Raw genomic sequence first — 27,788 nt, 5'->3', positions numbered from 1 at the left:
ATATAAAAGTATTAGGTTGTATATAATAGGGTGGAAAATGAGCAAATGAAAATATAATAAATAATATAAAATAACCTTGAATTTGTAAATTACTTAGATTTCTTCTTGTTTAAGGAAATGTATCATAATGACATGACTCAGTGACAAAGTAAACAAGGTCGCTATGTCCTATTTGCTTTTCCCAGGCTTGATTATAATATAAAGTGGACCTGGAATCCACAGACTTGCCTCACTTGGAAGAAGCTGGGTCTGCTTTTCAGGTTATAACATTGGTTCTGGCCTTGGGTTCCTGTGACAGAGCAGCTCTGTACAGACTTAGGTCTTCATGATGGGGAGTTGATATAGTCTACCTTGTTATACACAGTGGCTCACTAGCCACATTGAGAATCATTGTAAAAGATACATAAATGATACTTAATACAGTGCCATTTGTGGTCTTGACATGGCTGAACTCTCATTCTTCCGTATGTTTCCTGCCAAATACACTATTAATGTTTGTGTTCAAAACTCCATGCCTGTTGATAGTATTTGGTGACATCCTTCTGTAATGTTTGCTTATGAGATGGTTAGCTCTAAGAAAGAAGCAGCTCTGAAGTCTATTCTATTTCCTTTTGAATTCATCTATGACTTTGTTCCCTCCTCTAAGCTTGTGTTGATAGAGCCATCCAGTGTATTTAGCAGCCTGGAGTCTTTACTTATGTGTTTCCAAAGAGAAGACAAGAAATCAATAGATACCAAATGGCCAGATAGGTTGACCATACAGCCAAAGAAGCGCTGAGGTAGGTTGGCTAGGATGGATAATGCCTGAAATCCAAAATAGGTTTAGTTGGATATCACTGAGATATCACAACAAACATGACATATATGAACTTTGAGAAAGAAGAATTGAGCAAATGTGACTGATGCTTTATGAATTATGGTACTACATCAATGGGAGCTAAGCCATTGGAATAACTTGGGATATTTCTGCCTAGGGAAAGTTCCTAAAGTTTCATTATATTTCATTTCTCTATGATTTATGATTCTACAAATTTTGGGTCAAGGTAGTGGGACAAGGATCCACACCAACAGTCCAAGAATTTTGTCCTTACCTTGAAGAGCAATGACTCTTCATATTTGTGCTTGGAAGCTGTCCTATGCCTTTTGAATTAGGAAAGTTCTCCTTTTCCAATGGCCACATGTAGATATGGGAGGGCGAGGCTTCATCCTGATGCCGTGCCATTTGCAGTGGGGACCCCCTCACATGATCTTGCTTAGTAGTCATTCCTCTCTAAACTGGGATTTGGCCTACAAACTACATGAAATACCACACCATCTTTTTATTTATATGAAGTAGAGACTGGAAATTTATAGACTAGGATGGGATAAAACCAAGAGATTAGGAATGAATAAGAAATGGCTTTCATAAACTTATGTATTTGTTGATGCCCTGGCAAAAAGTATGAATAAACAGCCTGAAAAAGTGAAGACAGTAAAATACTTTTTAATTCCTCCTCGAAACACAGGATATAAATGTGATGCATTATATTCATTTATGCTCCTAGAAGGCACATTTTTTTTTGAGTGCTCAAAAGAAAAAATGATTTGAAACATGGGAGATGAGTGCTAAAAGAAATTTCTAAAACTTTCACCATTGAAACATCATTTGAAACTTGTCAGAAATGTGGGCAAGAAAGACGAAAGCTTCTGCCTTGACCATGTTTGGGGGAAAATGGACCAGCTAAACAAATAGCATTCTGAGGCAGTATGAAGTGACACGCTCAGAAACACAATTTTATTTCCTTTACAAATTCTCCCCCCAGAGTTTTTAGTCAGTCACAAAACAGATGTCATTTTTTAAAAATGCAGAATTGCAAAACACAAAAAATCAGCATCCTTCAAGAATACTGTGTGTGTTCTTATTTGCTGGTGGAAAATGTGTGTCTTGAATACCAATTATCTTTTCAGTTCAGTATTTTCTTGGGAGAACAAAAACTTTCTGGTACAGCTGCAGAGCAAAACCAAAATGGTATCAGAGAAGCGCTAGCACCTTGGAACCAGCTGTTTGTGCCATTTTGTCATCCTCCCCTTAACCCTCTGAGTCCTGGATAGAAGTCGAGAGTATTATGGGATATGAATTCCTCCGTATGCCTATGTGCACGCATGTGTCTTTAAAGCTTCCTCAGCTCATGCACAGGGCTATAGAGATTTGTACTCAAGTTCCAGCTCTGCCACTTACTAACTATGTGACACTGGGAAACCAATTTAACTTTTCAAGGCATAATTTTCCTCATCTACAAAGTGCTTATGTTAGTCTTTATCTCATATGCTGTTATGAGAATCAAGTAAAACAATGCACATTAAAATAATTAACAGAACATGTGGCACACAACAAGGGCTGAAAGGATGCTAGCTGTTTTGAGATTGCAATCTGTCTATGGTCAAGGTCTTCTGGAGTCTTTGTACCAGCTTCTTTTTATAGTAGGTACAAGGCGATGTTCTATCAAAGTCCATAAATACTAAGCACCTATTATATACCAGCACTTTCACCATGCTATGGCAATTTTCCAGAAATCTGTACAATTATGTCTGTACTATCATTTTTTTAGATGGAAAACTAATGTTCAGATTAGCTTAAGGAATTGTTCAAGATCAAGACAAAAATTTGTGGTTCAAATTTTAACTTCAGGATTCTTTCCACAAATAACTACTTAAAACAAAGCAAAATACAACAAAAACTCACTAATACCATCAGCAAAACAAAACTAAGGGTTGAAAATATGTAGCATATCATGTTACCTGCTGCCTAGAAAAGTAATCTTCAAAGACAAGGGGTGGCAGGCAGACCCTGGGGCTGTGCTTTAATCAAGAGGGTGGAGGTACAAATGCTCAGATGGGAGATTTACTATGATCTAGGGGAATGGAGCTGGAGACTGCTTCCAATTGAAATTATAATTTCATCTTTTCTAGCTACAGAAAGTGCATTAGCTATAATTTATGTTTTCACCAGGAATATCCGTACCTTTGGTGTCCTGTGGAGCTCCACTAACTTGAAGAATGGAAAATTTACAGGAAACTACAGAACATGGGCTGCACCTTTTCTTGACAGCCTCTAGGAACTACAAACGTTTTCATGAAAAAGCAAGTTTTAAATAAAAGACTTGATTTCATGTAGACTAAGAGAGCTAAATAAAGCTTGCAATAAATAAATTTAAATAAGTAAATATCTTGTTAGACATTGTAATTTCTTTAGTATGAATGGAATTTTGAGAACAAAATCTTTTTCTCACAACACCTCTAACACAGAGTCAAAGAGGGATAAAAGGGCAAAGAATAAATAATATGTGTATTTCCCAGGCGGAAGAACATTTTCAAATGTGATGTTTAGTATAAAGATAAGGACCTCAATGTATCCCCCTTCTGTCTTTTCAGTTTTTTTTTTTTTTTAAGTTAGGGAAGCTTAATTGGAATGGTAATCTATGATAGTATTTCATATGATTTAGAAGCTAGGTTTTACATCTGAGGGCTTGCCTGGGATGTGGCTGCATGCCCAATGAGGTGAACCACCTCATAGTAGCTATGAACACAAAGTGAGTAGTTTGTGAGGGACAGTGTCTGCCAGGGACAATGTCTACCTGTGTGACTCACTGGGAAGAACAGAGCCAAGGAAGCTGAGTTGGGGGAGCCAGACCCTGGAAGACCTTGGCCTCAAAATCCAAATTCTAGTCCTTTGTAGGACAGCTATTTGCTGTTGGTGACATAATCCTAAAATAACCTTACAGTTTCCTTTCCAGTTGGGTCCAACTGGAATGTTGAAAAGGGCTTGCGTTTTACTCTGTGGTAACTTGGGAAGAAGCAGATGGTGTAACTTCTGTCATGTTTGTACCTCTAGGACAAGTCACACATCTAGACTAATGATGGGAAGTGAAATTGACTGGTGTCAAACTTCACTCTGTCTTTCCATTTTGGAATATTTTTCTAGGTTGCAGTTGGTCTTCAGAAAAATATGGCTCTGCAGGTTTTGTTGGAGATCTGGTCACCATAACTAAGGTGGTAGCAATGGTGTAGATATGTTGTGTGTGGTCAGTGGAGGTTACTATCATAACTTGAGACCAATTTCAAGTATTATAGTCTCTGGTGATACTGGATAATGAAGAAGTTTTTACATATCTCTTTTACTAAGATGCTGTGAAGACCACTGCTCACTGGTAATGCTACTTATTCTGAGTTGTTTTGGCCGGTCTATTACCTGGTAAATTTACACCATGATGAGCTGTGGAAATGTCTCCTTGAAGGTTATGGGAATGAATAATCTTATCCTCCTTAATGTAGTAAACTGTCCTGGATTTTTCCAGAATTGAGGATGTGGGACTTTCCTTTATGACCAGGAGAATCCAAGACAAGCATTAGACTATTCAGTTCTAGAAGAACAACAGGGCATTAGCTGAGCATTATGAGGTGTGGTGTTAAGTATTGCTATTTTACTAGCCAGGTGAGTGACCATGGTTAACCTTTAAGGAGTTCAGTTTCCTGAACTACAAAGTTAAAGTTTTAGCTGCATGGCCTCTGAGGTTCTTTCCTGTACTTATAGTGCATGGATGGAAGGTCATTGACCGAGAGTAGGGTGGAAGTAAAATGGTATATATGTCATTCAATGTCTTGAGAAAGCTGAATTCCCCACTTATAGAGAGACTTCATCTACTGTAGAAATTTGAAATGTCTCTAAGTCCATTCCAGCTAGCCTTGTGCCCTTGCATCCTGCCGCAATGCCTCCTAGAGATCAAAGGTAGGAGACTCAACATCTTGCTCCACAGTGCATGCTGGTTGGATTGTTCCATGTCTCTTGCACTAGGCCCTTTCTTCCCACTGTTGTGAGCTTGGTCTTCCTGTTTGGACTTTCTGGACTTCTGCTTTCATACTCTTTAAAGTAATATATGAATTAGACATCCTATAAGTCAAACTTCTTGTTCATTATATTAGTCTTTTCCCACAGTGCCAAGTTAATTTGTTCTATTGGGGATTTTACTGAGTTTAAATATAAATAAAAATATGATTCCACACTAAATTTGGTCAATTATTCCCATTGCAGTAGAAAAATTAGCATACTTCACCACTGTATGTTTATACATCCATCATTAGTTTGAATTTAAAGCTTAAGACACACTCCTCTGTCATTATTGAGATCATAAATACTGTGCTGAATTCATACTTGTTTTAATACTTTTATTTTGAACTTAGGCTTTGCATATTTGAGATGGCTTATGTAATTAAATGATTCCAAGTGGAATAATTAAGTGTAAAATTAGGACACAGGGCATCTATAGCAACAGATGAAGGAAATGTCACCTGGCACTTAAAATAAGATTATGATTATTAATTACAGATAGTACTTGGATATAACTATAATTGAGTGCTTTGCTATGCCCAGGAATATAGCTTTACTTGAATTATATCAATGGTTCCTAACAATTAATGCACAAAGGAAACACTTGGGACACATAGCTCTCATTGGATGATCAAAGATATTATATACATTAGATTTTTAGAGAGAAGCTTTTCTAGCAGTAAATTAGAGGGACACTTTTTATTATGTGTGTACTTTGGATAGTAATCTGGGTAATATAGGAAAAGTTATTTGTTTTTTAGTTTTTGTTTTATAAATGCCAAAAACACTGTTAAGAGAGTACCTTTATTTTGCTCTGTTGTTTTTTTTTTGTTAAATACTGAGTCTCCTTTCAGCCACAGCTGTCCTGGAACTTGCTATGCAAACTAGGTTGGCCTCCATCTCACAGAGGTCCACCTGCCTCTGTCTCCAAAGTGCTGGAATTAAAGGTGTACACCACTATGCCCAGCCTGAGAATACTTTTTGTTTTGACCTATAGAAGCTTAGGCCATAACATAAACTTGCAATGTAGAAGACTACTGAATTATCAAGGGCTGAGTAATGTTTTTCTTGGTAATTTGTATTAAGATAGGGAAATAATACAGTGACTGCTGAATAGAGATTTGGCATGCCCATTTGGATGCTCTCTTCAATACCAGATTGAAGTGAGTCACTGTGAGATTCTATATAGTTCACAATTAGACCCTGACCAACTTCTTAGAGCAAGGGCGGGTGTTCTATGCTTCTGATGCACCAAATGAGCTGGGAACTGTTAGCACACAGCTCGAATCCAAGCACTCAGGAGGCGGAAGCAGGCTGATTTCTGTAAAATGGAGACCAATCCGGTCTACATAGCTAGTTCCAGTGGATTTGGGGTTACAGGGAGATCCTATCTCAAAACAAACAAACAAACAAACAAACAACAAAAACTACACATAGCAAAATTAGCATTTTTTTTTTTTTCTTGATTATGAACCCAGTTATTTCCTCTTAGGCCGAGGGCTTACCTGCTTTGACATGGACTAGGGCAGCAGGCAACCTATGTGAAGGCAATGACTCGCAAAGACAAGCTTTGCATCTTCTTAAGCCCTTGTACAACTTCTTGGCAGAGGTCCTAGAGTTCTGAAACATCATAGAGCATGCAGGAATTCATTTGGCATGAAACAATTTTAAAGGCATTTTTAAAATATTTTTTTTTCTGAGAAGGAACTATATCCTGATGAGCTAGGCAGAATAAAATTAACTGCAAAAGGGATTTCCTTATATTTGAAAGAACTGATGCATTGTGTAGAGTAACTTTAAACTGATAGAGTTAATTGAAATGTAATTAATGTTGGGAAATGTCCTTCAATTTAATGAGTTTGCTTTTATGCTTGATGTTTGATACTCATTTGAATTTCCTGAAAGTAACTAGGAAGTGAGTCAATTTTCTATGATAATTAAAGCACTTTACCAGATTTTTTATAAAGAAGTTTTTTCCTGTAATGTATATGTATATGTTTGTGGACAGTGCTGTTAGGTATTCAATGAATGCCTTATCTAATTAGCTGTACCCAGGTGTTTGATGTCAATAAATAAGAATGAAAATTAAGAGTCAGTTTCCCTTAAGGGTTTGACCACACTCTTTAATGCTCAACCACATTCCAGGGCAGGTTTCATTGTCAAAAGTATTTGGGCAACACATATTTAACTCAATAGGGAAAACTTCTGAAAAAAAGACCAAGAACACAAAGTTGGGTTGCTAGGGATGTGGGGGTGGACTTGGGAGGGTAAAGTATTATCAAAATACATTGTATACAGTTCTCAAATAATTAATATTTACTTAAAATTAAGATGTAGTCATAGCATCAATTACATCAAAATTTACGTGCATTACTAATATCTTTTGTTGATTTAATTTTAACATTGAGATCTAGGTGTAGTTACCACTAACATCATCATTGTCCCAGATTTTGTATTCACTGGCATTATTACTCACAATAACAATAAAGTGTGAATAGTGCTTGTTAGTTGCTCTCTTAACAGCTTTACACAAATGAACTCATTTGCTCTTATATATCCTAAACTGGAGATATGTACTTTTATTTTTAATCTTCTTTTACAGATGGAAGACTGAAGAACAGAGATTAATGTAGGTAGTAACTGGAGAACCTTGTGTTCTCAACAGGCAACCTAACACCAGATATTCCCTGATAATAATTAATATGCAATATTGTTGTTCCTATACATTGGTGAATCTCACAGAGACAAGTTGCTTTAATATGGTATTTTGAGGAGATGAAACACTCCATAAAATGGATCATAATGAGAAAAGCGTATAAAAATCCTTACTCCTCGTAGTTATTACTTTAGAAGAAAAAAAATGTGATCCCAAGTTTTCTTAAGAATTTTTCTGCCATGCTATTTGGAAAGAATGTCTAGTAGTCAAATGGGTCTATTATGAATTGCCATAACATTTTTCTTTTGAAAGACAAGATAAACTCTTCATACTCTTCATAAGAGGATCATACCTCTAGAGATAATTAGAGCAAATGATTTTTTAAAATTTGTCTTTCTTAAGACAAATTCTTAAGAAATTCCTTGATGAGAGGTCTTCTCTTGAGGTAGCCTTTTCAAATATTAAGCGGTTGATCAGATATTTTATGGTATATGGAGTTCTAGGCTCCTTACTGGACCAGTTCTTGGAACCTATAGGATGTAGAGGCCATGATGACTAAGTGAGGTAACTTGCCTAGTTATTGATGACAACAGAGACAAACACTGTCACTTTTTTTTTTTTTTTTTTTTTTTACGAAAGTGGTACAGTATCTGAGACTCTGTGTTTAATTGACCCTTACAGCCTCAAACTTCCCATCGGGTCTATTACAATCTTATGTTCCAGGATATTTTTTACTGAAATAAATTGTTGGTAAAAGAATCTTCAGATAATGTCAAATTCATTCTACATTTGCTACAATGCAGACAATCAGTATTTATCATACCAAAGCATATGCTGACAATTCTCCTTTCTCATACCTTAAGAGATGGCACTGATTTAAGCCAATCTATAATCAAGATGATGTATAAAGAAAAAAAATTCCCCAATGAATAGGATGAATTAAGGATTGCTAAGCTGATGATAAGGAGTTAGAAACATCTCACTTGACTTAAGATTCATATTTTTGTAGTAAAAATAAAATAATTTTAAACAGAAATTGTTAGAACTGTATTCTACCATCCAAAAGAACTTCTCAGGGAGGAGAAATGGTTTAGCAATTAAAAGTGCTTGTTACTTTTGCAGAATGCCGAGTTTGATCCTTGACATTATCAGGCAGCTCACAACTACCTGTAACTCCAGCTACAGAGGAACCAACACAATTTTCTGGTCTCCTTGGGCAACTGCAGGAATGGACACAAGCACACACATGTAACACAAATAAAAAATCTTTTTTTTTAAAAAAGAGAACTTCCTCTCTTGTCTGCTCTGACTTCCCCTAGGTGAGTGGACATATTTCCAACTTGTAGGCAGGCTAGGTAGGCCTTCTGATAGTCCAGGGAAGTTGTGATATACTTATGAAGCAGAAGGAAAGATTGTGTCATGTGTTGCTAATAAGGTATTATTTATTCTGTGGTATCAAAGGGATACTTAATGTTTTGCTCCATTGTTTTCTTGGAACAAGAGTCACTCATTTATTCATTCAGCAATATATACTGAGTCTCTATAATGTATTAGGCATTTCACCTAAAACTGTCTTTCCAGAGTAGAAACAATTGGTAGATAATGATAATAATTAAAAATGTAAATTATTAGGTGATCCTTCTGACATCAGCAATTGGTTTACATAAAGAAGTTTCTGTTTCTCTATGTTCAATTCCCAAATTTGGTTAATGATTTTTTTCTATCATTATACTCAGTCTATTTAAGTGGAAAAATCTATACAACTTTAAAACTCAATTTTTGGCATTCATAACAGAAAACAATAAAGTAACACACCTGAAAAGTTCGTAGATATCATGATATTATCCATTGTGGGCAGACACAGATAAACAGAAAAATCCGACTTTAAGAAATTCAAAATTTTTGTATCAATTTAATCTTTTTTAATATTGTGTTTATTTATTTTTATTTTATCTGTATGAGCATATTGCCTGCATGTATGTAAGTGTACAAGTGTCATGCAATGCCTACAAATGTCAGAAGAGGGTGCTGGATCCCCTGTAACTGGGGTTTCAGACTGTTGTTAGCTGCCATTTGGGTGCTGGGATTCAAACTTACGTTTCCTGCAAGAGCAACCAGTTCTCTCAACTGCTGAGCTGTCTCTCAAATCCCTCAATGTGATCTTTTGATGTGTTTTCAAAGGTCTTTCAGACATTTGTAAAATACGCAGCATCTTCTAAATGCTTCATAGGCTATTGCATATAAAAGAATGGACTCATTTTTAATTTATTCAGGAAAAATGTGTGTTCATTTTTATGTCATTGTTGCCATAGGCAAAGAGCATAAAGTGAAAAAAAGTATGTGTTGGTTCTCAAGGAATTCACAATTCATTTGCTCATTGAGTATGTGGCAGATACCCTTCTAGGCATATCCAAGTGGGCAGTCAGATATGAGAATGAAGTAAAATAACAGAAGTGAGCAGCGGGGCTGTCTCAGAGCAGCACGGAAGAAGCAACCATGTTTGAAATTATTGATGTGGGCACAAAAATAAACCATGTTCTAATCAAGTAGCTCAAGTATTTGGAAATAGTTGTTAGTACCGTAATCCAGGCAATTTTTTTTTTCTTTTAATCAGATTTTGGAATTTGTATCACAAAGTTTTACTTAGAATAAGAAAAAAAGAAATATAGCAATCTGCCATTGGCTGCTCTATTTTGGTCCCTGACATCGAGGACTGTGCAAAACGTCTGTGAATGCATAATGCGATGTCCATGTATTATCCTTTACAATTTTTGAAATCAAAGTCCTCAATCAGCATTAATTAGGCGGTATTGTGCTGTAATTTCTGAGTGCACGTACAATGAGTAGTCTTCTAAATTGTGTGCAATTTTCCTTTTCTTTTGAGTTTTCACATGGTGCTTTCTTCGTTATATATTAAATTGAGAGGCAGTTAGTTTTACATTCTGAGAATTCAAACATTAAATTTTTTCATGTGTCACATGCAAAGTATGTGTACTTATGGAAAACTTGATCTTTTCATAGCACACACTTTGTGAGCCTCTGGTAACAAACTTAGAAATGTTCATTTTGGTTTTTAGAAATCATTTCTCAGGGATTCTAAGCCACGTTTAATTACACCTGACAGAAAAGTTTCACGTGCTAATGTTCTTCTGGTTGACCCACCATGAATTCCTGCTAAAATTTTCATAAGCCTCGGAGACAATTCTCTAGAGTATCCCCCGGAGCGTTTCCTGGACACCAATGATGCAAGAACCATGCCATCCCATTGATGGTTGTCCCAGAGCACCCCAGGATGCACACTCTGCTTCCCTGAGAGCTGAGCCTGGACCACGATACTACTATAAATGGCTGAAATGTGATGCAGCTTCCCCTTCAACTTCCTCCAACTCAGCCTAATGGAGATTAAGATCCATTAAGAGCTCTTTGCTGCATGTGCAATTTCTATCGATCAGATCGACTCATTTCGTTTTAGCCAATGATCCTATTACAAAAGCTGCCTGCTTCCAGTGTTTTACTGGCACAGGGAAGCCTGCAAATGTACTGTAACAGGCAGTCTAGAGAAGGCATCGTTTGAGTTGTGTTTTTCAGCCTCTGATGCAGCATATAATTCTTAAAAGTTCTCAGGAGTTGTTATCATTCATCCTCTTACTGAGTGTTTAGATGTAGGTTAATTTTTTGTAACTCATTTTAAAAATAAGCATTTATTTATGAAACGATGTTAACCGTGATTCAGATGCAGACAGAGTTCAACTTAGTGTAGCTTAGAAATGACGTTTCCTTGAATTGGAAACCTATGAGAGAACCATCTGGAGAATGGAGAGAGTTGCCTATAATGCCAGGCTGTGTTAAATGAATAGTAATCTTAGTAAAAGGAGTCATTAAGGAAACACAGACACTGATGCTTTCATCAATGCCAAGTGGGATCACAGATTTTAAAGATAATGTAAAATGTGAACGTCCTAGAAAGAGTTTATGAGAAGGATAGCAATAGACAAGGAAAGATAAAAGCGCAGAAAATAAATGTAGACAAACTTCCGCAGGATTCCTTTCCTGAGAGCACTTTATCTCATTACATGAATGTAGGACGTTATTAATGATCTGAATTTGAAAAACATCATATTCCAAACTCATCTTTTCACACATGATAACTAAAGTCAACCGCTATTTATTGTACACCTATAGTACACTAAATTTTAACACATGTTGTGACAAACAATCTCTTTAAAAAATCTGGAAATTTATATTGCTATCATTTCCACTTTTTATTATTTTTATTTTTATGTGTATGAGTGCATTGCCTGCATGTACGTGAGTGCACCCGTGTTATGCAATGCCGTGGAAGTCAGAAGAGGGCTTCGGATTCCCCTGGAATTGGAGTTAAGGATGGTTCCTAGTCACCATGTGGGTGCTGGGAATCAAACCCGGGTCCTTTGCAAAAGCAGTCAGTGCTCTTAACCGCTGGGCCATCACTCCAGCTCCCATTTCCTTTTTTTTTTCTTTTTTGGTCTTTTTGAGACAGGGTCTCCCTGTAGCCCCAGCTGTCCTGGAACTCACTATGTAGACCAGGCTGGCCTTGAACTCATAGAGATCTGCCTGCCTCTGCTTCCCGAGTGCTGGGATTAAAGGCGTGAGCCACCACACCTGGCCCATTTCCAGTTTTTTTTTAGATGAAGAAATAACAGAGAAGTCAAATGATTTGGCCAAAATCTTGACTTAGATATGGGACAACTTTCAACTCATCTGACTCGTTCCAAAGGCACCTTGCTCCATCTTTCCGTCACTCTCGCTCTTTCATCCTTTTGTAATATCTCAATGTCTTAATTCTCTGACTGGTTCCAAAGGCACCTTGCTCCATCTTTCCGTCACTCTCGCTCTTTCATCCTTTTGTAATATCTCAATGTCTTAATTCTCTGGAGTTTCCCCATAGCCCCAATCAGTGGGTGGAGTATATAATGTTAGTTCCTAAGTTCCTATTGTATTCTAGGTATGACAACTGGGTAAATCAGTATCAGAATCCGAGTGACCTGACATACCATGCCATCTTCTTGTGTAATGTCACAACCAATATTTATATAGAACCATGTAACACTTGCCTTTCTTTTTATACTATTTAATAATTATGAAAATTTTTTTAGAGTTGAAATACACTGCCAGTAACTGAAATTCTGTTTTTCATACAATTGTTTTTGTTTCTACACTCTAAAACTCACCCTAACTCTTTGCACTATAACACGTTATGCCATTTATTAAGCTTCCTCACTGATGTAGACAGAATGCCAGGCATTAGGCCCCCAAAAATATGGAACATAGGGAAAGATATTTTGTAGACATAGTTTACTTATTTTGGGGCAATGGAAATTCCTCGAATTGTTCCTCATGTCTAGAAAAAGTTATGATATCTAGTTGAAGTGGGTTCTACAGGTAGTATTTATCAGACCTATGCCAAAAAAATTCACATTCCATTTGGGAATTTAAAAAATTGTTTTATTAAATGTGTGTACAAATTCTATAGGAATGTTTTGGAAGTTCAGTCAGGTGCTCTTCACTAGAAATAGAGTTATTTCAATTTCATGCAATTAAATTAGCATGTGTTATGTTTTATAAATTAGAAATACATGGATGCTTTTTGTCGTTTACTAATGGCCATCAAAACCATCTGAAAAGCAAAAGACAAATTGTGATGCACAATACTATCAAACAGGAAATAATGTAGTAATGTTAGGTTCTGAGAACTTAACACTGTAAGGTGTTCAGGAGTGCCTATATCCTGGTGTACATAGCTCAGCTCCTTTATGGTGCTGCCTATACTATTTTACACAGTGCATGAGAAGTTTAAAAGCATACGGAGAACACAAGTCTCACTACACACAGTTGAGCAGTTTAGATTTGCTGGTCAGATGTACAGTTTTAGGAATAATTACCAGTAGAAACATCTAATAATTTGAGTTGGGAAATGAGTCAGTACCATCTGAGCACTTTTTTCTCAGAAACACTAGTTGACTGATCTGCACTGTTAATTTTTTAAATTTTTTTAAATTTAAATTTTATTTTATGTGTATGAGTGTATGAGTGCACCCATGTCATGCAGTGCTGTGGAAGTGAGAAGAGGGCTTCGGATTCTCCTGGAACTGAAGCTAAGGACGGATTTTAGCCATCATGTGGGTGCTGGTAATCAAACCGGGTCCTCTGCAAGAGCAGTCAGTTCTATCTACTGAACCATCTCTCCAGCCCCAACACTGTTAATTTTTTTTAAAATAGCTTTTAGGAATGTGTCATTTATATTTACTGAATATATAGAACATATTTTGCTTAATTCCGTGGGTCTGCATTATATTTCAGAATAGTCTTTGAAAAATCATTTATTTTTATGACACTGTATTTGGGCCTCTGAGAACTTCAAATGACCAAGTTTCTTCTCTTTGAAAATGATATTAAAATAAAGATAAATTTCTTCACTGCATATATGTTGAGTGGAAACAAAACCTCAGAATCTCCAAGTAATCTTTAATGGTGTGGAAAGTGTAGGTTTGAGGGTATGAATGGGTTATTAAGACAGAAACATCAGGAATGAAGTTAGCAGTCTAATTTCTCCATGAACTCTAGATGAAGTTTTGTGTAGATCTATTAATAGCTATGGATTCATTAAGATATTTAAAAAAATCTTTGGATTCTTCTAAACCCAAAAGCAGTCATGTAGTATCGGTATCACCTTGTCTATTGCAACAATGACAACTCAGGACTTAACCCGAGGTTAGAGGTGCTTTCCTCCTCCAGTTCAAGTTGTTACAGATGGGAAGCTACAGGGGGCAGTGAAGTCTGGCTGACTTCTCTGGTTCTCCGTCTGGCAATCTTCTGTGTCCTACTGTGCAGTGCTTCTCAGGACTAGTTGGTTCTTCCTTGGTTAGAGGCAGAGGCAGCAGGCAAGGTGAAGTCTCCAGAAGGCCTTGCTTGACCTGCACAGTTGTGATCTGGAGCTCAGGTTTTTGCAGCTCAGTGAATATTGATTTGTGGAATTGATGGAAAGTATACTTTCTCATAGAAATAGCTTGTGGGATACTCACATATACTCTTACTGTCACAGGTACTTTTTGATATTTGAGCTCAAAGACTTAAAACCAAGAACTCTGCAAATGATGTCAACAGAATGATTTGACCATCACCTTTGCAAGTTGAGTGTGTTAATCTAACAACAATTCTATTGCAAGGGAGTTCTTGGCATCTATCAGTCTCTGCTCAGATTTGAGCTGAGACAGAAAGAATGTAATTTTAATAATTACATGTGGTATATGCACAAAACCAGTTCAGCAGCCTGGTGCAGAGAGAGAACAGAAAGGACATCATCCTTGGGTTCTGTCTGACTTTATATTCATTCATCATCCCCAAAACATTGTTAAGTACCTACTTACTTTGTCTAATTTTTAAAGATAGGAGGGGATATTGAAAGCGATAGCCTACTCAAGTTCCAAGGTCTTGAGCTGGTTTTAGATTCATGATACTACTGTGATGTAGGAAAAGGAAAATCTTCTAGCAACATAAAATCTTGGGTCCCACCTCAGACTTACTGAACCAGAAATTCTATAAAGGAGCCTTATTCCAAGGTCTTGCAGGACACAGGGATTCACAAAGCTCAGGACAGTGTAGTTAGGACAAACTGAATTCCCTTCTTTGCTTTAGCATTGATTGTGTACTGATAAGCACAGATGTTGCCTGAAGTCCTTATGTTTGGTAGATCTGTTATTGAGAACGGCTTAATTTGCAGAGCTCATGTTTTTACCACTAAGCAAAAATGTCTTCCTCAAAGGATAAGTTAAGCCTGCTCTAATGACCTGAATACATTTGTGTCTACCCTGAAATGACAACATGAATTAATTGGTCTTTAAGCTCTTTTTTAAAGTAAAACTTCAACCTACTAACAGGACTTCTGAAGCATTAGATGTGGAAAAGATTGATGTAGGTTTTTCCCAAAGAAAGCCATTAATCTATTCTTTTAGGTATTCTAAAGTTTATTCTGTGAATAAGCAAAACATCTTGTGAGTGTGCATGCTTATAAACTTTTTTAATCGGTTTTGTTTGTTTGGAGACAGGATCACACTGCAGCCCTAGCTGACCGGGAACTTGCTATGTAGAGCAGGCTGACCTCAGTTTCACAGAGATCCACCTGATTCTGCTTCCTGAGTGCTGGGACTAAAGGCACGGGCTTAGGTCATTGCCTGTTTCTTGTTTTGTGTAACAGACTGATTTATCTTACTTAGCCCGAATTTATATGTTGCAATCTTAACTCAAAATATCTCTGAAGATGACTTCTTTTTGACAATTAGGCTTTTTTTAAAAAGGGGTAATTAAGTAATAGTAAATTCTATTATTGGAATGGGCCTTAATCTAATGTAGCTGGTCTCTTTATAAGCTGGCCTACTTCCCTCCTTTGTAGGGAAGAATATATAAAGATCAGAGAGGAAACCGTCATCCAGTACAAGCTAAGAGAGGGTCTCAGAGCCAGGCACATCTGTGTCTAAGGACTGGCAAGGCCAAGGCAGGAGGATGCCCAAGTTCAAGGCCAGTGTGGACAACATAGTAAGGTATCGGTCAACATAATAAGTTATAGAAGGACCCTAGCTCTTGGATCTATGGAGATAACTCAGTTAATAAAGTGACTGCCATGCAAGCATGAAGAGCTGAGTTGGATTTCTAGCACCCTGGTAAAAAGTGAGGCATAGTGGTACCCACTTGTAAACCCAGCACTGGGGAGGCTGAGACAGGCAGATCCCCAGCTGAGTTGAATAGGCACCTCCAGGTAAAACTGAAAGACTGTTTCAAAAAACAAGATACTGCATTAGTAACTTTACTGTTGTGTTAAAATACCATGACCAAGGCAACTTATAGAAGAGAGAGTTTATTTTGGCTTAAAGTTCCAGAGGGATGAGAGTTCACCATGGTGGAGAGGCACAACAGCAGATAGGCAAGGCAGCATGAGCCAAAAGCTGAGCACAGTCACCTTCAAGGGCTAGCATGAAGCAGAGCGAGCAAACAGGAGGTAGGGCCAGGTTATGAGCTCTTAAAGTGCACCCTGAGTGATGTGCTTCCCCTCAGTAACTTTGTACCTCCTGGAGAGTTCATGACCTCCCCAAACAGCACCACCAACTGGGAACCAAGTGTTCAAATATTGGAGCCTGAGGGGGACATTCTCATTCAAAGCGCCACAGAGAGTGACTGGGGAAGTTGAATTCTGGCCTCCACACAGGTGCATTCACAAATACAGGTGCACTTGTACACATGTGTGCATGTGCACATACATACACACACACACACACACACACACACACACAAGGAAATAAAAAAGACAAAGAAATACAAAAAATGCTTTAGAAGAAACCAGTTCTGCTGACATCTTGATTTTGGACTTTTAATTTCTAGAATTAGGAGAAAATAAAGTCTTGTTTGTTAAATCACGCAGTCTACAGTACTTTATTGTGATAGCTACATAGGTTGTGATTTTTCAAAACACAGAATCAATAGGAAACAGGTAGAGAAGTAAGAGATTTATTATGGGAATAGATACATGAAAGTTTTAAGTACAAGAAGCCCTTGATTCACTGGCAAACAGCTAGAGCAGCAGGAGAGCAACTGATGAAATTCAGTTCAAGCCTGATGACCCAATACCCAGAAGCTTCAAAGTTTAAGAACAAAAGATGCGTGTCCCAGCAGAAGGAAGAGAGTGAATCTTTTGACTTTACCCAAGCCAACATACAGAATTAGCCATCAGGGCATCTGGAGCGATGCATGCATTTTATATCTACTGTTTGGCAACTCATCTAACACAGGAGAGGCTCTTACGATTTCCCATGCTAACCTTACTTCTGACTTCATCTATGTTTTCCTTTTTTTTTTTTGTCTTTTTGAGACAGGATCTCCCTGTAGCCCCAGCTTCCTGGAACACACTATGTAGACCAGGCTGGCCTTGAACTCACAGAGATCTGCCTGCCTCTGCCTCCTGAGTGCTGGGATTAAAGGCGTACACCACCACACCTGGCCCTATGTTTCCCTTTTTATTATCTGTTCTTTCCATGCTTTCTTTTGTGATAATTTTTTAGCTTAGCATGCAAAGTAATGCATCTTATCATGGCATCTTTACATATGCCAGCCGTGAACTGCTCATTTGAGTGCCCCCCCCCATGTTGTCTCCTATTGGTTCCTTTTCTTCTCAAGGTTAGTTTCTCCCCCATTCTGCTATCCTATTGCAAATAACCCATTATCCTTTCAGTTTCCCACCTCCTTTAATCTCTTCCTCCTCTTTCACAGTTCCCTTCTCATTGTGTGATCTACAAACACATATAAATACACACATCCATACACATTGTGTAACTTTCAAACACATATAAATACATACATTCATGCACATATAAAGACATATACAAATATAATTTTTACCATATTTTAAATCTGTTTATAGATATTTAGACTGATTCCTCATTGTTGTGAATAGCTCAATTGTAAACGTGGCTATGCAAGTATCTCTGTGTCTTTAGCTACTTTCTTGTTTATTTCTTTTCACCTTCTTGCTGATAGCCTTGTGGGGCACCATGTTGTGCTGGAGTTCTCCACTGGGCTCTCTATTGCTTCATCTATAGATTGCTTGAAGGATGGGCTGGGACTCTTGAAATTTTCTCAGGTCCATTTAGAAGCATGGACTGACTCTAGGCTTAGGATGACCTTCTGACCATATGTTTCTTCTGTCCTTCCATGTGACCAAACCACCCAGACTCTGCCCTCTGTCTTGAAGGTATATCACTCTCATTGATATATGACTGGACACAGCCCTACTTGTTACTGGTGTCTGTTCCAAAGCGGATTCATAAGCTGCTTTATCATGAATAAAACACATTAGGTAATGTTCTTGTTTCAGAACAGAGAATTTCCACAGACTTGCTCCTGTCTTTTTCACGTCCTAGATGGCACATTTCTTACCAGCAAGGTTTCATCTTTTCTTCATAGCTTTCTATTGTCCAGTTTCTGTATCACTGCAATTTCCCTTTTTACTTCAAATATGCACATGCTTAACTTATTATTGTTTTAATGTGTACATGAATACTCTTAAATTTTGATTTCTATAATTAAAATTTATATGTAAATATAATGTATTCTACATCTAAATTATGCTTTAAAATACTTTCTACTACTTTCAAGGTTTGTTCAGAGAGATGGAAGGAAAATATCTGGGCATATATTTTCATCATGAGTAAGTGGATATTTATTTACCATTTATATTTGGCTTATATATTGCTTTTTGAGTTATCTCTCTTTACTATTGAAGAAAGGTTGTTTCTACATATATTTATGTATAAATAACAGGGAAGACCCCATGTGAGACATGACTCATTTTTTTCACCCATTCATATACATTTCTTTAAATATAAAAATATGAAAGTTTTTTTTTTAAGGTTCCCAAGAGACATCAGAGAAACTGAGGGAAAGAGCAGACTCTTACTTGTGTCACATATAAACAACAGGCATATGTTGAAGCTACTTAAGATCAAGTAGCTTCCAAGTTGTCTTATGTATTCCATATTATCGTATTCCCACCATTAACACCTCACTCAGTGTGTCTGTTGTTCTTTCACATCTCTTTCCCTCCCTCCCTCCCTCCCTCCCTCTCTCCCTCTTCCTTCTCTCTCTCCTCGCTCATTCCCTTCGCATCCTGTTGTCCTTCCTTCTCTTTCATTTTACCTCTTCATGCTTAGTCAATCAAGTCCTCTATTTTCTTCTTTCTCTCAACTTATTGCATTTATTGGTACACTAGCATAAGTACCAAGTTTTCCTTAGAAAGGGGGGCGGGAGCAAAGGTTTGGAAAGCTTATCCTTTAATATCTTTGTTCTTATCACATAAGATGCTGTGATTCCATTCAGACCCATAATACAACCTGTGCTTTGTCAGAGGTGCCATTTTCAGTGGTAAATGTACAGGAGGCAGGAACAAATTGAGCTGCCTGTGCTTCTCTGGGACCAATTTGTACAAAGAGGCACTTAGAGCCTCTAAACGATCCTGCTCTCAGACTCCAATTGGAATCAAGTGTGCAACTAAGACTCAGGGTTTATAACTGGAAACATTAACTCCAATTCTTGGTATGATCTACGCAGATGATGGCCCCATTGTCATGAGTCTTAGTTAACTTACCCTGATTGTTATCATCCTGATTTCAATGCAAAGTCTTGGAACTGAAGTGTAAAGTCACCAAGGCTTGGACTTGGTATTTCACAGAGCTTCATTCTAGTCCTGACTCCATTTTGACAAGTTGTGTAGCTTTTAGGAGGCTTGGCAGGGGTATAATATGGATACCTCCCCAAAGCACTGCATGCATTCTATAGAGACCATTTTTCCTTGGATCTGGGAATGTCCTAGCAGAGACTATTGGACTGTCCATGATCTGACTCCTGATTGAATGCAACTTCCAGTCTCCACGCTCATGATATGTGCTCCATATACTAGTTTTTGTATCCTGCCAATGCGCTGGGTCTTGTACCATTCTCAAAATGAACAGAAAAAGCAACAGGACTCTTGGTCTGAAAGAGGAAATCATGTTTGTTTGTTTGTTTGTTTTGTTTTTTATTGTTTGTTTGCTTTTGGTCTTTTTGAGACAGGGTCTCCCTGTAGCCCAGCTGTGTAGACCAAGCTGGCCTTGAACTCACAGGGATCCTCCTGCCTCTCCCTCCTGAGTGCTGGTATTAAAGGCTTGTGCCACCATGCCCTTCGGAAATCATGTTTTTTAAGGGAACAAGAGGCTCATAAATAGGATAGTAGTCAGCTATCCTGACTACCGAGCATTATATACGCAGTTGAACTGTTAAGAAAACAGACTTTATCTATTAACTTTGCTTAGACAGAGGTTGGACGGGAAGGAATGTAGTCAGTCTGGACAATTTGCTGTTTGTCACAAGGTCAGCAATATAATTTCAAAAATCTCTCCCAATTCATGTGTGTTTAGCAGGAAATGATACAGGCTGAAGATGGTAGTAATTGGGGCTAAGCTGGAAGCTCGTGCGCTGTGTCTATTCCTTTGTTCTCAGCAAGTGAATTTTTATAAACGTTCTAAGTTGAGGTTTCCCAGGACCTCAGCTGAAGGTTCCTTGCATCTCAGGTATGTTTTATTTAATAGCTAATATTATGTCAGGTACTTGAGAGTATTTAGATGTTCCTGACTCTGCTCTGCGCTGGTGCTGTGAATTCTTATGCCGTACTCATTTGCCATACAGAAAATGAGCATGAGCACTGTGGCAAAGCGCATGCCTTAGGCTCCTCCACTGAGCTGCTCACAAACATGGAGCTCTCCTGTCTTGCTTACTTTGTAACCTTTTTTGGATATTCCCAGTCTAGCTGCTATCATTTTGAAATCCAGTTCACAACATCCGAGTCTATTTTCTCTTTCCCTCTAGTCCATGATCTGCATGAGACACTGTTATCCCCTGGGCTTTTTGTTTAAGTTCCTTCATATTTAATAAGGATTCCATAAGGGCTGGAAAAGCAAGGACCTGCAGAGGGGGCATGTGAGCCCCGTGACCCTGGAGAGGACAGCAGGGAGGAGGCTGTTGCATCGATCACCATGAGGCATGACATATTTGGATCAGAGTAGTTTAGATGAGAAACAAGAATTGGTTTGGATCATCTTTACTTAGTGAAAATTTTATATTATTTACTATGGTCACCAGACCAAATATGAATTTTAGTTCCTAATGGATTTCTAAACATGTGATGAAATAATGTCTACATGAGTAGATTTTAATTTTTTTCATTTGCCAGAATTAACACTATTATTCAAAGAGCTGTCATGAACTAGACATAGAGCAAATTTATGTACAATCTGGAAAAAATTAGTTTGGATTTGTTGAGAAATCCTATCAGAACATATACACCTGCATTCAACCAACTGAAGATTTAAAAATATGTGAAAAAAAATCATATCTGAACCGAGCATGTATAGATGTATTTCTGTCACTATTCCTTAAATAATAAAGTATAACAACTGTAGCTAATGTATACATAGGTATTAAAGTAATATACAAATGATTTGAAGCATGTGGGCCAATGTGTGTAGGTTCTGTGCAGTACTGTGCCATTTTATAAAAGTGACTTGCGCATCCATACATAAGTGATTTGATAGCCTCATAAGTACTGTGGTCAATCCTATGACACTGAGACAGTACTATATAACAACAGAGTCAATCCTTGACAAAATACAACAGAATATTTTCAGCTGAATTTGAAATTTATAAAAATGACAACATTCCCTTTGGATTATGATTTTAAAACATCTGAAACCCTAAAGTGTTATCTTTTTTGATCTGGTACAAATGGTTTCTTCCTTTGGGATCACATGATACTTCAAATGCAGCTAAGATTCCAAACTTTTAGTTTATCACTAAGCCACATTGATGGGGTTTTGGGCGGATGGTTCATAAACAATCTTGATTGTCCCAGTGCGGTGAAGGCACAACAATATTAAATACTTGAGGGCTCTGAATCTTCTCAGTGATGAGATGGCAATGCTGAGAAGGGAGATTTGAGGCTTATCTTTTTTATCCTAGTTTATAATCTAAAGAGTTAGAATTCAGAGGAAACAAAAAATGCTATGAAAGCTAAAAAATGCACCGAGTAAAATGTATATTTATTAAAATCACTTTATTGAATTTGCTATAATGAGGAAAATATTTTTTCTGTGTCCTGTATTTTCAGTTACAACATCAGTTAATAAAAAAGACCCAACATACCATAAAACAAGCTGGTAACAGGAAATTATTCTCAAAAGACAAGTTTAATTTGCTTTCTGTGGTCAAAGTAAAATCAACCCAAACTCTTATTTATTCTACTGCAGAATAAATGCCAAAACCTCAGACGGGAGCATTCAGTCACCATATGATTCCTAAGCACAAAGAGCTCATTATATTTATGACATACTTTTCATAAATATATGGGAAAATGAACTCAAATTCATGGCAGAAAGATTTCATTAATGCTGGAAATTAAAAATTCTTCTCTGTATCACTTGAGAAGATCTTTTAGTTTTGTCACATTTTACATTATTAACAAGCCAATTAAAAGAAATATTAAAAAAAATTCTGCGTTCCTGTATTACTAAGTACCTCATCATGAACATACATTCTGACAACACATATATAGTATATGTGTCAAATATATAAATACAAATACATGTCAGGCAACCTGACATACACACAAATATTTGGTTGAACTTAAGCAGACTGAATTTCAGTCAACTTGAGATGTGTTGGATAATATTTCCATCATTATTAAAAATACTTAACATACAAAGAGAAAACAGTCACTTTGGCTTACAGTTTGAGAGATTCCAGTCTATAATAGATTGTCCCAATTCCTTTTGATTCTCTAGCAATACAGTACATCATGATGAAGGCATACAACAGAGGAAAATCAGTCAGCTCATGGCTTCTTGCAAGCCCATGTGACCCCAGAGGAATATATCCTCAAGTGACCTTAAGAGTAAAAATAAATTGGTTTATTTGGGACAAGAGTATGGCCTTAAACACCCAAAAGGAAGGTATAACCAAAGATTAAAGTGATCAGTATGTTTCTTTAAGAGTTCAAGGAATTATCCCAATGGACTCTGATATGAACATTTGAAATTTGCCGTTTTGACTTTTTTCTGGTTCCCTGTCTAGAACTTGTAATGCTAACTACTCTTGCCTTTATTTCTCCCTCACATCCCCTATTCACCAGCCAAGGATGATCTTTTCTCTCTACAAATAAGAGTTATGCAACTTGGGAGTCTTTTAGATAGACCCACTGAAGAGGTATTCAATCGCCTCACCCTGCATCCCTGTTCAGCATTGAAGAAGCCAGAGTGGTCTGTATCTGATTCCCTATTGGCAATTCAGGTAATCTCTTCAGAGGATGGTGTGATAAGAATAGGAGGTAGGAACTGGCTAGGCAATTAGGGAAAAAAGGCCCCAAAGAAAAGTAGCCAATTTCTTGGCTAAAAGTCAAAATGTCCTTGGGCCACGTAGCAACAAACTATGTTCCAAAGGCCAAAAATGTCGAAAGTATTCAGGAGCTTTTATCTAAACTCTAAAAGGATTTTAGGGTTACCTCTTCAGAGGGACAAATGTTAGAGTAGCAAAAAGCCTGATTTAAAAAAGAAAGGAAGAAAGAAAGAAGGAAAGAAAGAAGGAAGGAAAAAAAAACCACAAAGTTGTCAGAAAAAAGTGATGGGGAGATATGGAAGGTGTTGGAGAGGAGGGAGTGGATGTAGATTTGATCAAAATGCCTTATATGCACGTATGAAATTCTCAGTAAAGTTTTTTCAAAAGTTCAAAAAAAGAGTTCAAGGAATTACACTTCCTAACACTATACTTAAGTCCATATAAAATATTATTTAGACAATGTTCTAGTTTGTTCTCTCCATTTCTGTGACAAAACCCTCTGACCAATACCAACTTGGGGAGGAAAGGGTTTATTTAGCTTACATATCATGGGTCATAGTTCATCTGGGAGCCCAAGGTAGGCACTCAGAGCAGGAACCTGGAGGCAGGAGCTGGAGCACAGGCCATGGAGGAATGCTGCTTACTGGCTTGCTCCCCTGGCCCCTGCTCAGCCGGCTTTCTTATGCAACATAGGCCCACCTGCACAGGGGTGGCACTGCCCACAGTGGGCTGGGCCCTCCCACATCACTCATCAAGAAGATGCCCCTCAGACATGGCCATAGGCCAGTGCAATAGAGGCAATTCCCCAATTGAGGCTCCCTCAACCCAGGTGTGTCAAGTTGACACTAAAGCTATCCAGCACAGAAAATTATTTCTCATTGATGATTTTGTTTCTAAGCAGAAAGTGCTGCTCAGATGCAAGACTTGAAATCTTGGTCTCCAATACCATAGTGCCCACCTGTAGCTAAGGGAGACAGCCTACTACTGTTCCAAAATGATGGCTAAATTTGTTTTCTTCCCCTATCTAGAAGCCTTTGCAAGGGAACTGACACTGATTCTAGCCACTCCAACAACTATCAAAGTGCCTGAAAGCAAATCCTGAGTCCATCACTCTAGAGTCCAGCCTTGGCAGACAAAGATACATGAGGAGGAACCCAATGGAGAATGCTTTTTGGAAGCTCTCGTCAAGAAATTCCAATGGACTCTGATATGAACATTTGAAATTTGTCCTGTTTTGACTTTTTTTCTGGATCCCTGTGTAGAACTTGTAATGTCAAGTGCTCTTGCCTTTACTTCTCCTTCACATCTCCTAGGCACCAGTCAAGGACTTTCTTTTCTCCCTACAGTAAAGAGTTATGCAATTTGGGAGTCTTTTAGATAGACCCACTGAAAGGGTACTATAATTGCCTCACCCTGAGTCCCTGTTCAGCATAGAAGAAGCCAGAATGGTCTGTGTCCTGATTCCGTATTGGCAATTTGGGTAATCTCTTCAGAGGATGGTATGATAAAAATTGGAGGTAGGAACTGGCTAGGCAGTTAGGGTAAAAAACCCAAAGAAAAGTAGCCAGTTTCTTGGCTAAAAATCAAAATGTTCTTGGGCCTTTTAGCAACATATTCTGTTCCAAATGCCAAAAATGTCAAAAGTATTTGGGAGCTTTTATCTAATCCCCGAAAGATTTGAGGGTTACCACTTCAGAGGGGAGAATGTTAGAGTAGCATAGAAAAAAAGAAAGAGTAGACAAAGTTGTTCAGGAGAAAGTGATGGGGAGATATGGGAGGAGTTGAAGGGGAGGGAATGGGCATGGATTTGATCAAAACACCTTATATACATTTATGAAATTCTCAATAACTTTTTTAAAGATAAAAAAAGAATGAGGCATATTGTGTGAATATTTTCATAATCCAACTTTTCTTTTTACAAAAATTCTATGTGTTCTAGAAGGGTCTAATGTTTCTCATTTATAAGAAAAATTATACTTGGACATGATAAATATTAGGCCTAAGGTCAAAAGCTGCTCAAATTCTGGTCTTTGTTCTGCAAGTTTGCTTTTTATCCCTGTAGGTCTTTCTGCCCTCATATAGAGAAATTGCCCCCTTTGACCACATTAGGTGCTGCCACTTCAAGCTGATGTAGAGGTTTAAATTGCCACTGGGAAAGCCAATAGCTGCCAAGAGTAAGTAAGAGAATATGACAATGCTGACCTCAACATTAATTATGCATCAGAGAGTCCATAGCAGACCAATGGGAGAGCCACAGGCACTCTTGCATGATGCACCACTCACACAGTAGAAGACTTTTAATCTTGGTAGGCATATCCCTACTTATAAATTATTTTTATAGGAATTTGGTTTTCAGTTTGACCCCTCAGGAAGGTGATCTTTTGTTTTGTTTTGTTTAGTTTCCAGAAGACTGAACTACAATATTTTGTTCGGTGATTCTTACTTAAATCTGATGGAAGAAACTCAGTGGTTCTATTTAATCACTAAGAGTCAAAAGTATCTGGGGAGGAGTTGGCTCATGATCCCTAGGAAAATAGTGTTAAGGCAGATACAATTCACATAAACTTATCTGATGCAGTTTGATACACTACCCTAATTGTAATTCAGTTTGCTTTTCCCTTTGAATATAAATCAGGGCAGAGATATTTCAAAGCAGACTGTGCAAGCAAACATTTATAAAATGTACTGAATTATATTAACTCTAATGTTCCCCTCATTGTGACATTTGTCTATACAGAGCCAAAGAAGATATTAAGAAAAAGCAAAGACCCAATGAGTCAAGAGGTTTGTTTTAGTTTAGAAGGTGACCTTAATGTGGCAGAAACAAACACTTTGAAGCAGAGGTAAATATCAAAGCAAAGGAAAAATATTTCTGGTTACCTGTTATAAAAAGATATGCTTACCCACTTAGACCAAACTTAAGAAGAGATGTCTTGTAATTTTTTAACTTGCTGAGATATATAAAACATGTTAAAAAAAAAACCACCCTCTTGTTCAAAGGCATGACAATTCTATTCCATGTTTGGGATTCCATTTTTGTTAGAATTGGAAAATTTTATCCCCAACTTCTTGGTGTATTTTATACTTACCCAACATGCCAATTTTTATGATAAGTGAATATTGTTTGTGTCACATGTAATATATGCTAAAAATGGGGAAATATGTTTGTAGATTTAATTAAATTTACAATTTTATAATGCAAACAAACAAAACTCTTAAAAATTATCCTTCAGGGATTTTCCAAGTTGATTGGAAATCTGTCTCATTAATATTTTCCCACAAATGAGAACTATGTGATTTGCGTTATTTATATCTCAGGTGTTCCCATTGCCTGGTTCTGGACTCTTTCCTCCCATGTGTAATCGGACACCATACACCACTGATTTTCCTCTGGGAATGAATCTTTAACCTTCTCTCTCTTCTCCCTACTGTGATTCAAGCTTGGAGTGTTTCTCATAGTTTCTTTCTTTCTGGCTGCACAGTCTCACGGTAACGGTGACCCAACTCCAGAACCTCTTTACGTTGCTGTTGGGCTTTCCTTATTAAAAGACAATTATGTCATTGTGGTGGCATAAGTCAAATTCACTGCTGGGAGGTGCATGTGGCATCCAGTCCCCTCCTCCCATGGTTCTTGTGACAGCCTGAGTTAAAAATTCTCCAAACCCTGGTTTGAAGAATCTTAACGAGTTTATTGGACTTGCTAATTGAGCTTGGGCTATGGGTTTACTTACAGACAAGCAGCCCCCCCCCCACCCCAATAAATCCTGTGGTTCTGGACAGCCTTACAAAATGGCGAGAAACCTGCCTTGTGGTTTTCCCAGGTTTTTTTTTTTTTTTTTAAATACCCTCAGTCCCACCCCTGTAAGCGGCTATGGTCAACAGATTGGCTGGAAGAGGGAAGGGGAGTGGCTTCTTTGGAGAGCGTGGGAAGGAGGAGGCAGGTCCATGACTTTTCATCACAGGGTCAGAGGAACGTCCTCCGGGTCACAGGTGGCATGAGTGAGAATGTCTACATATCTGGACATTTTGTCTGCAGTTGCTGGCACTGTTTTGGGAGGTCTGTAAGGTGTTGCCATGCTGGATGAAACACGTCACTAAGGGCAGGATTTGAGAGTTCTTAAACCTTGCTGGATTTCCAGTCTCTCTCTGCTCCGTGTGCCTATTGAAGGTTTTATTGCTTGGGTTTCTGCTCCAGCCACCTCTGCCACTATGCCTCCACCACCATTATGGACTTTAATTCTTCCAGAATTGTAAACCAAATAAACTCTTCCTTCTACAAGTTCCCTTGGTCATGGTGTTTTACTACAGGAACAGAAAAGTATA

This window comes from Nannospalax galili, unplaced genomic scaffold (genome assembly GCF_000622305.1).
Source record: "Nannospalax galili isolate Female #2095 unplaced genomic scaffold, S.galili_v1.0 scaffold397, whole genome shotgun sequence".
NCBI classification, from domain to species: Eukaryota; Metazoa; Chordata; class Mammalia; order Rodentia; family Spalacidae; genus Nannospalax; species Nannospalax galili.
This window is presented reverse-complemented; position numbering follows the sequence as displayed.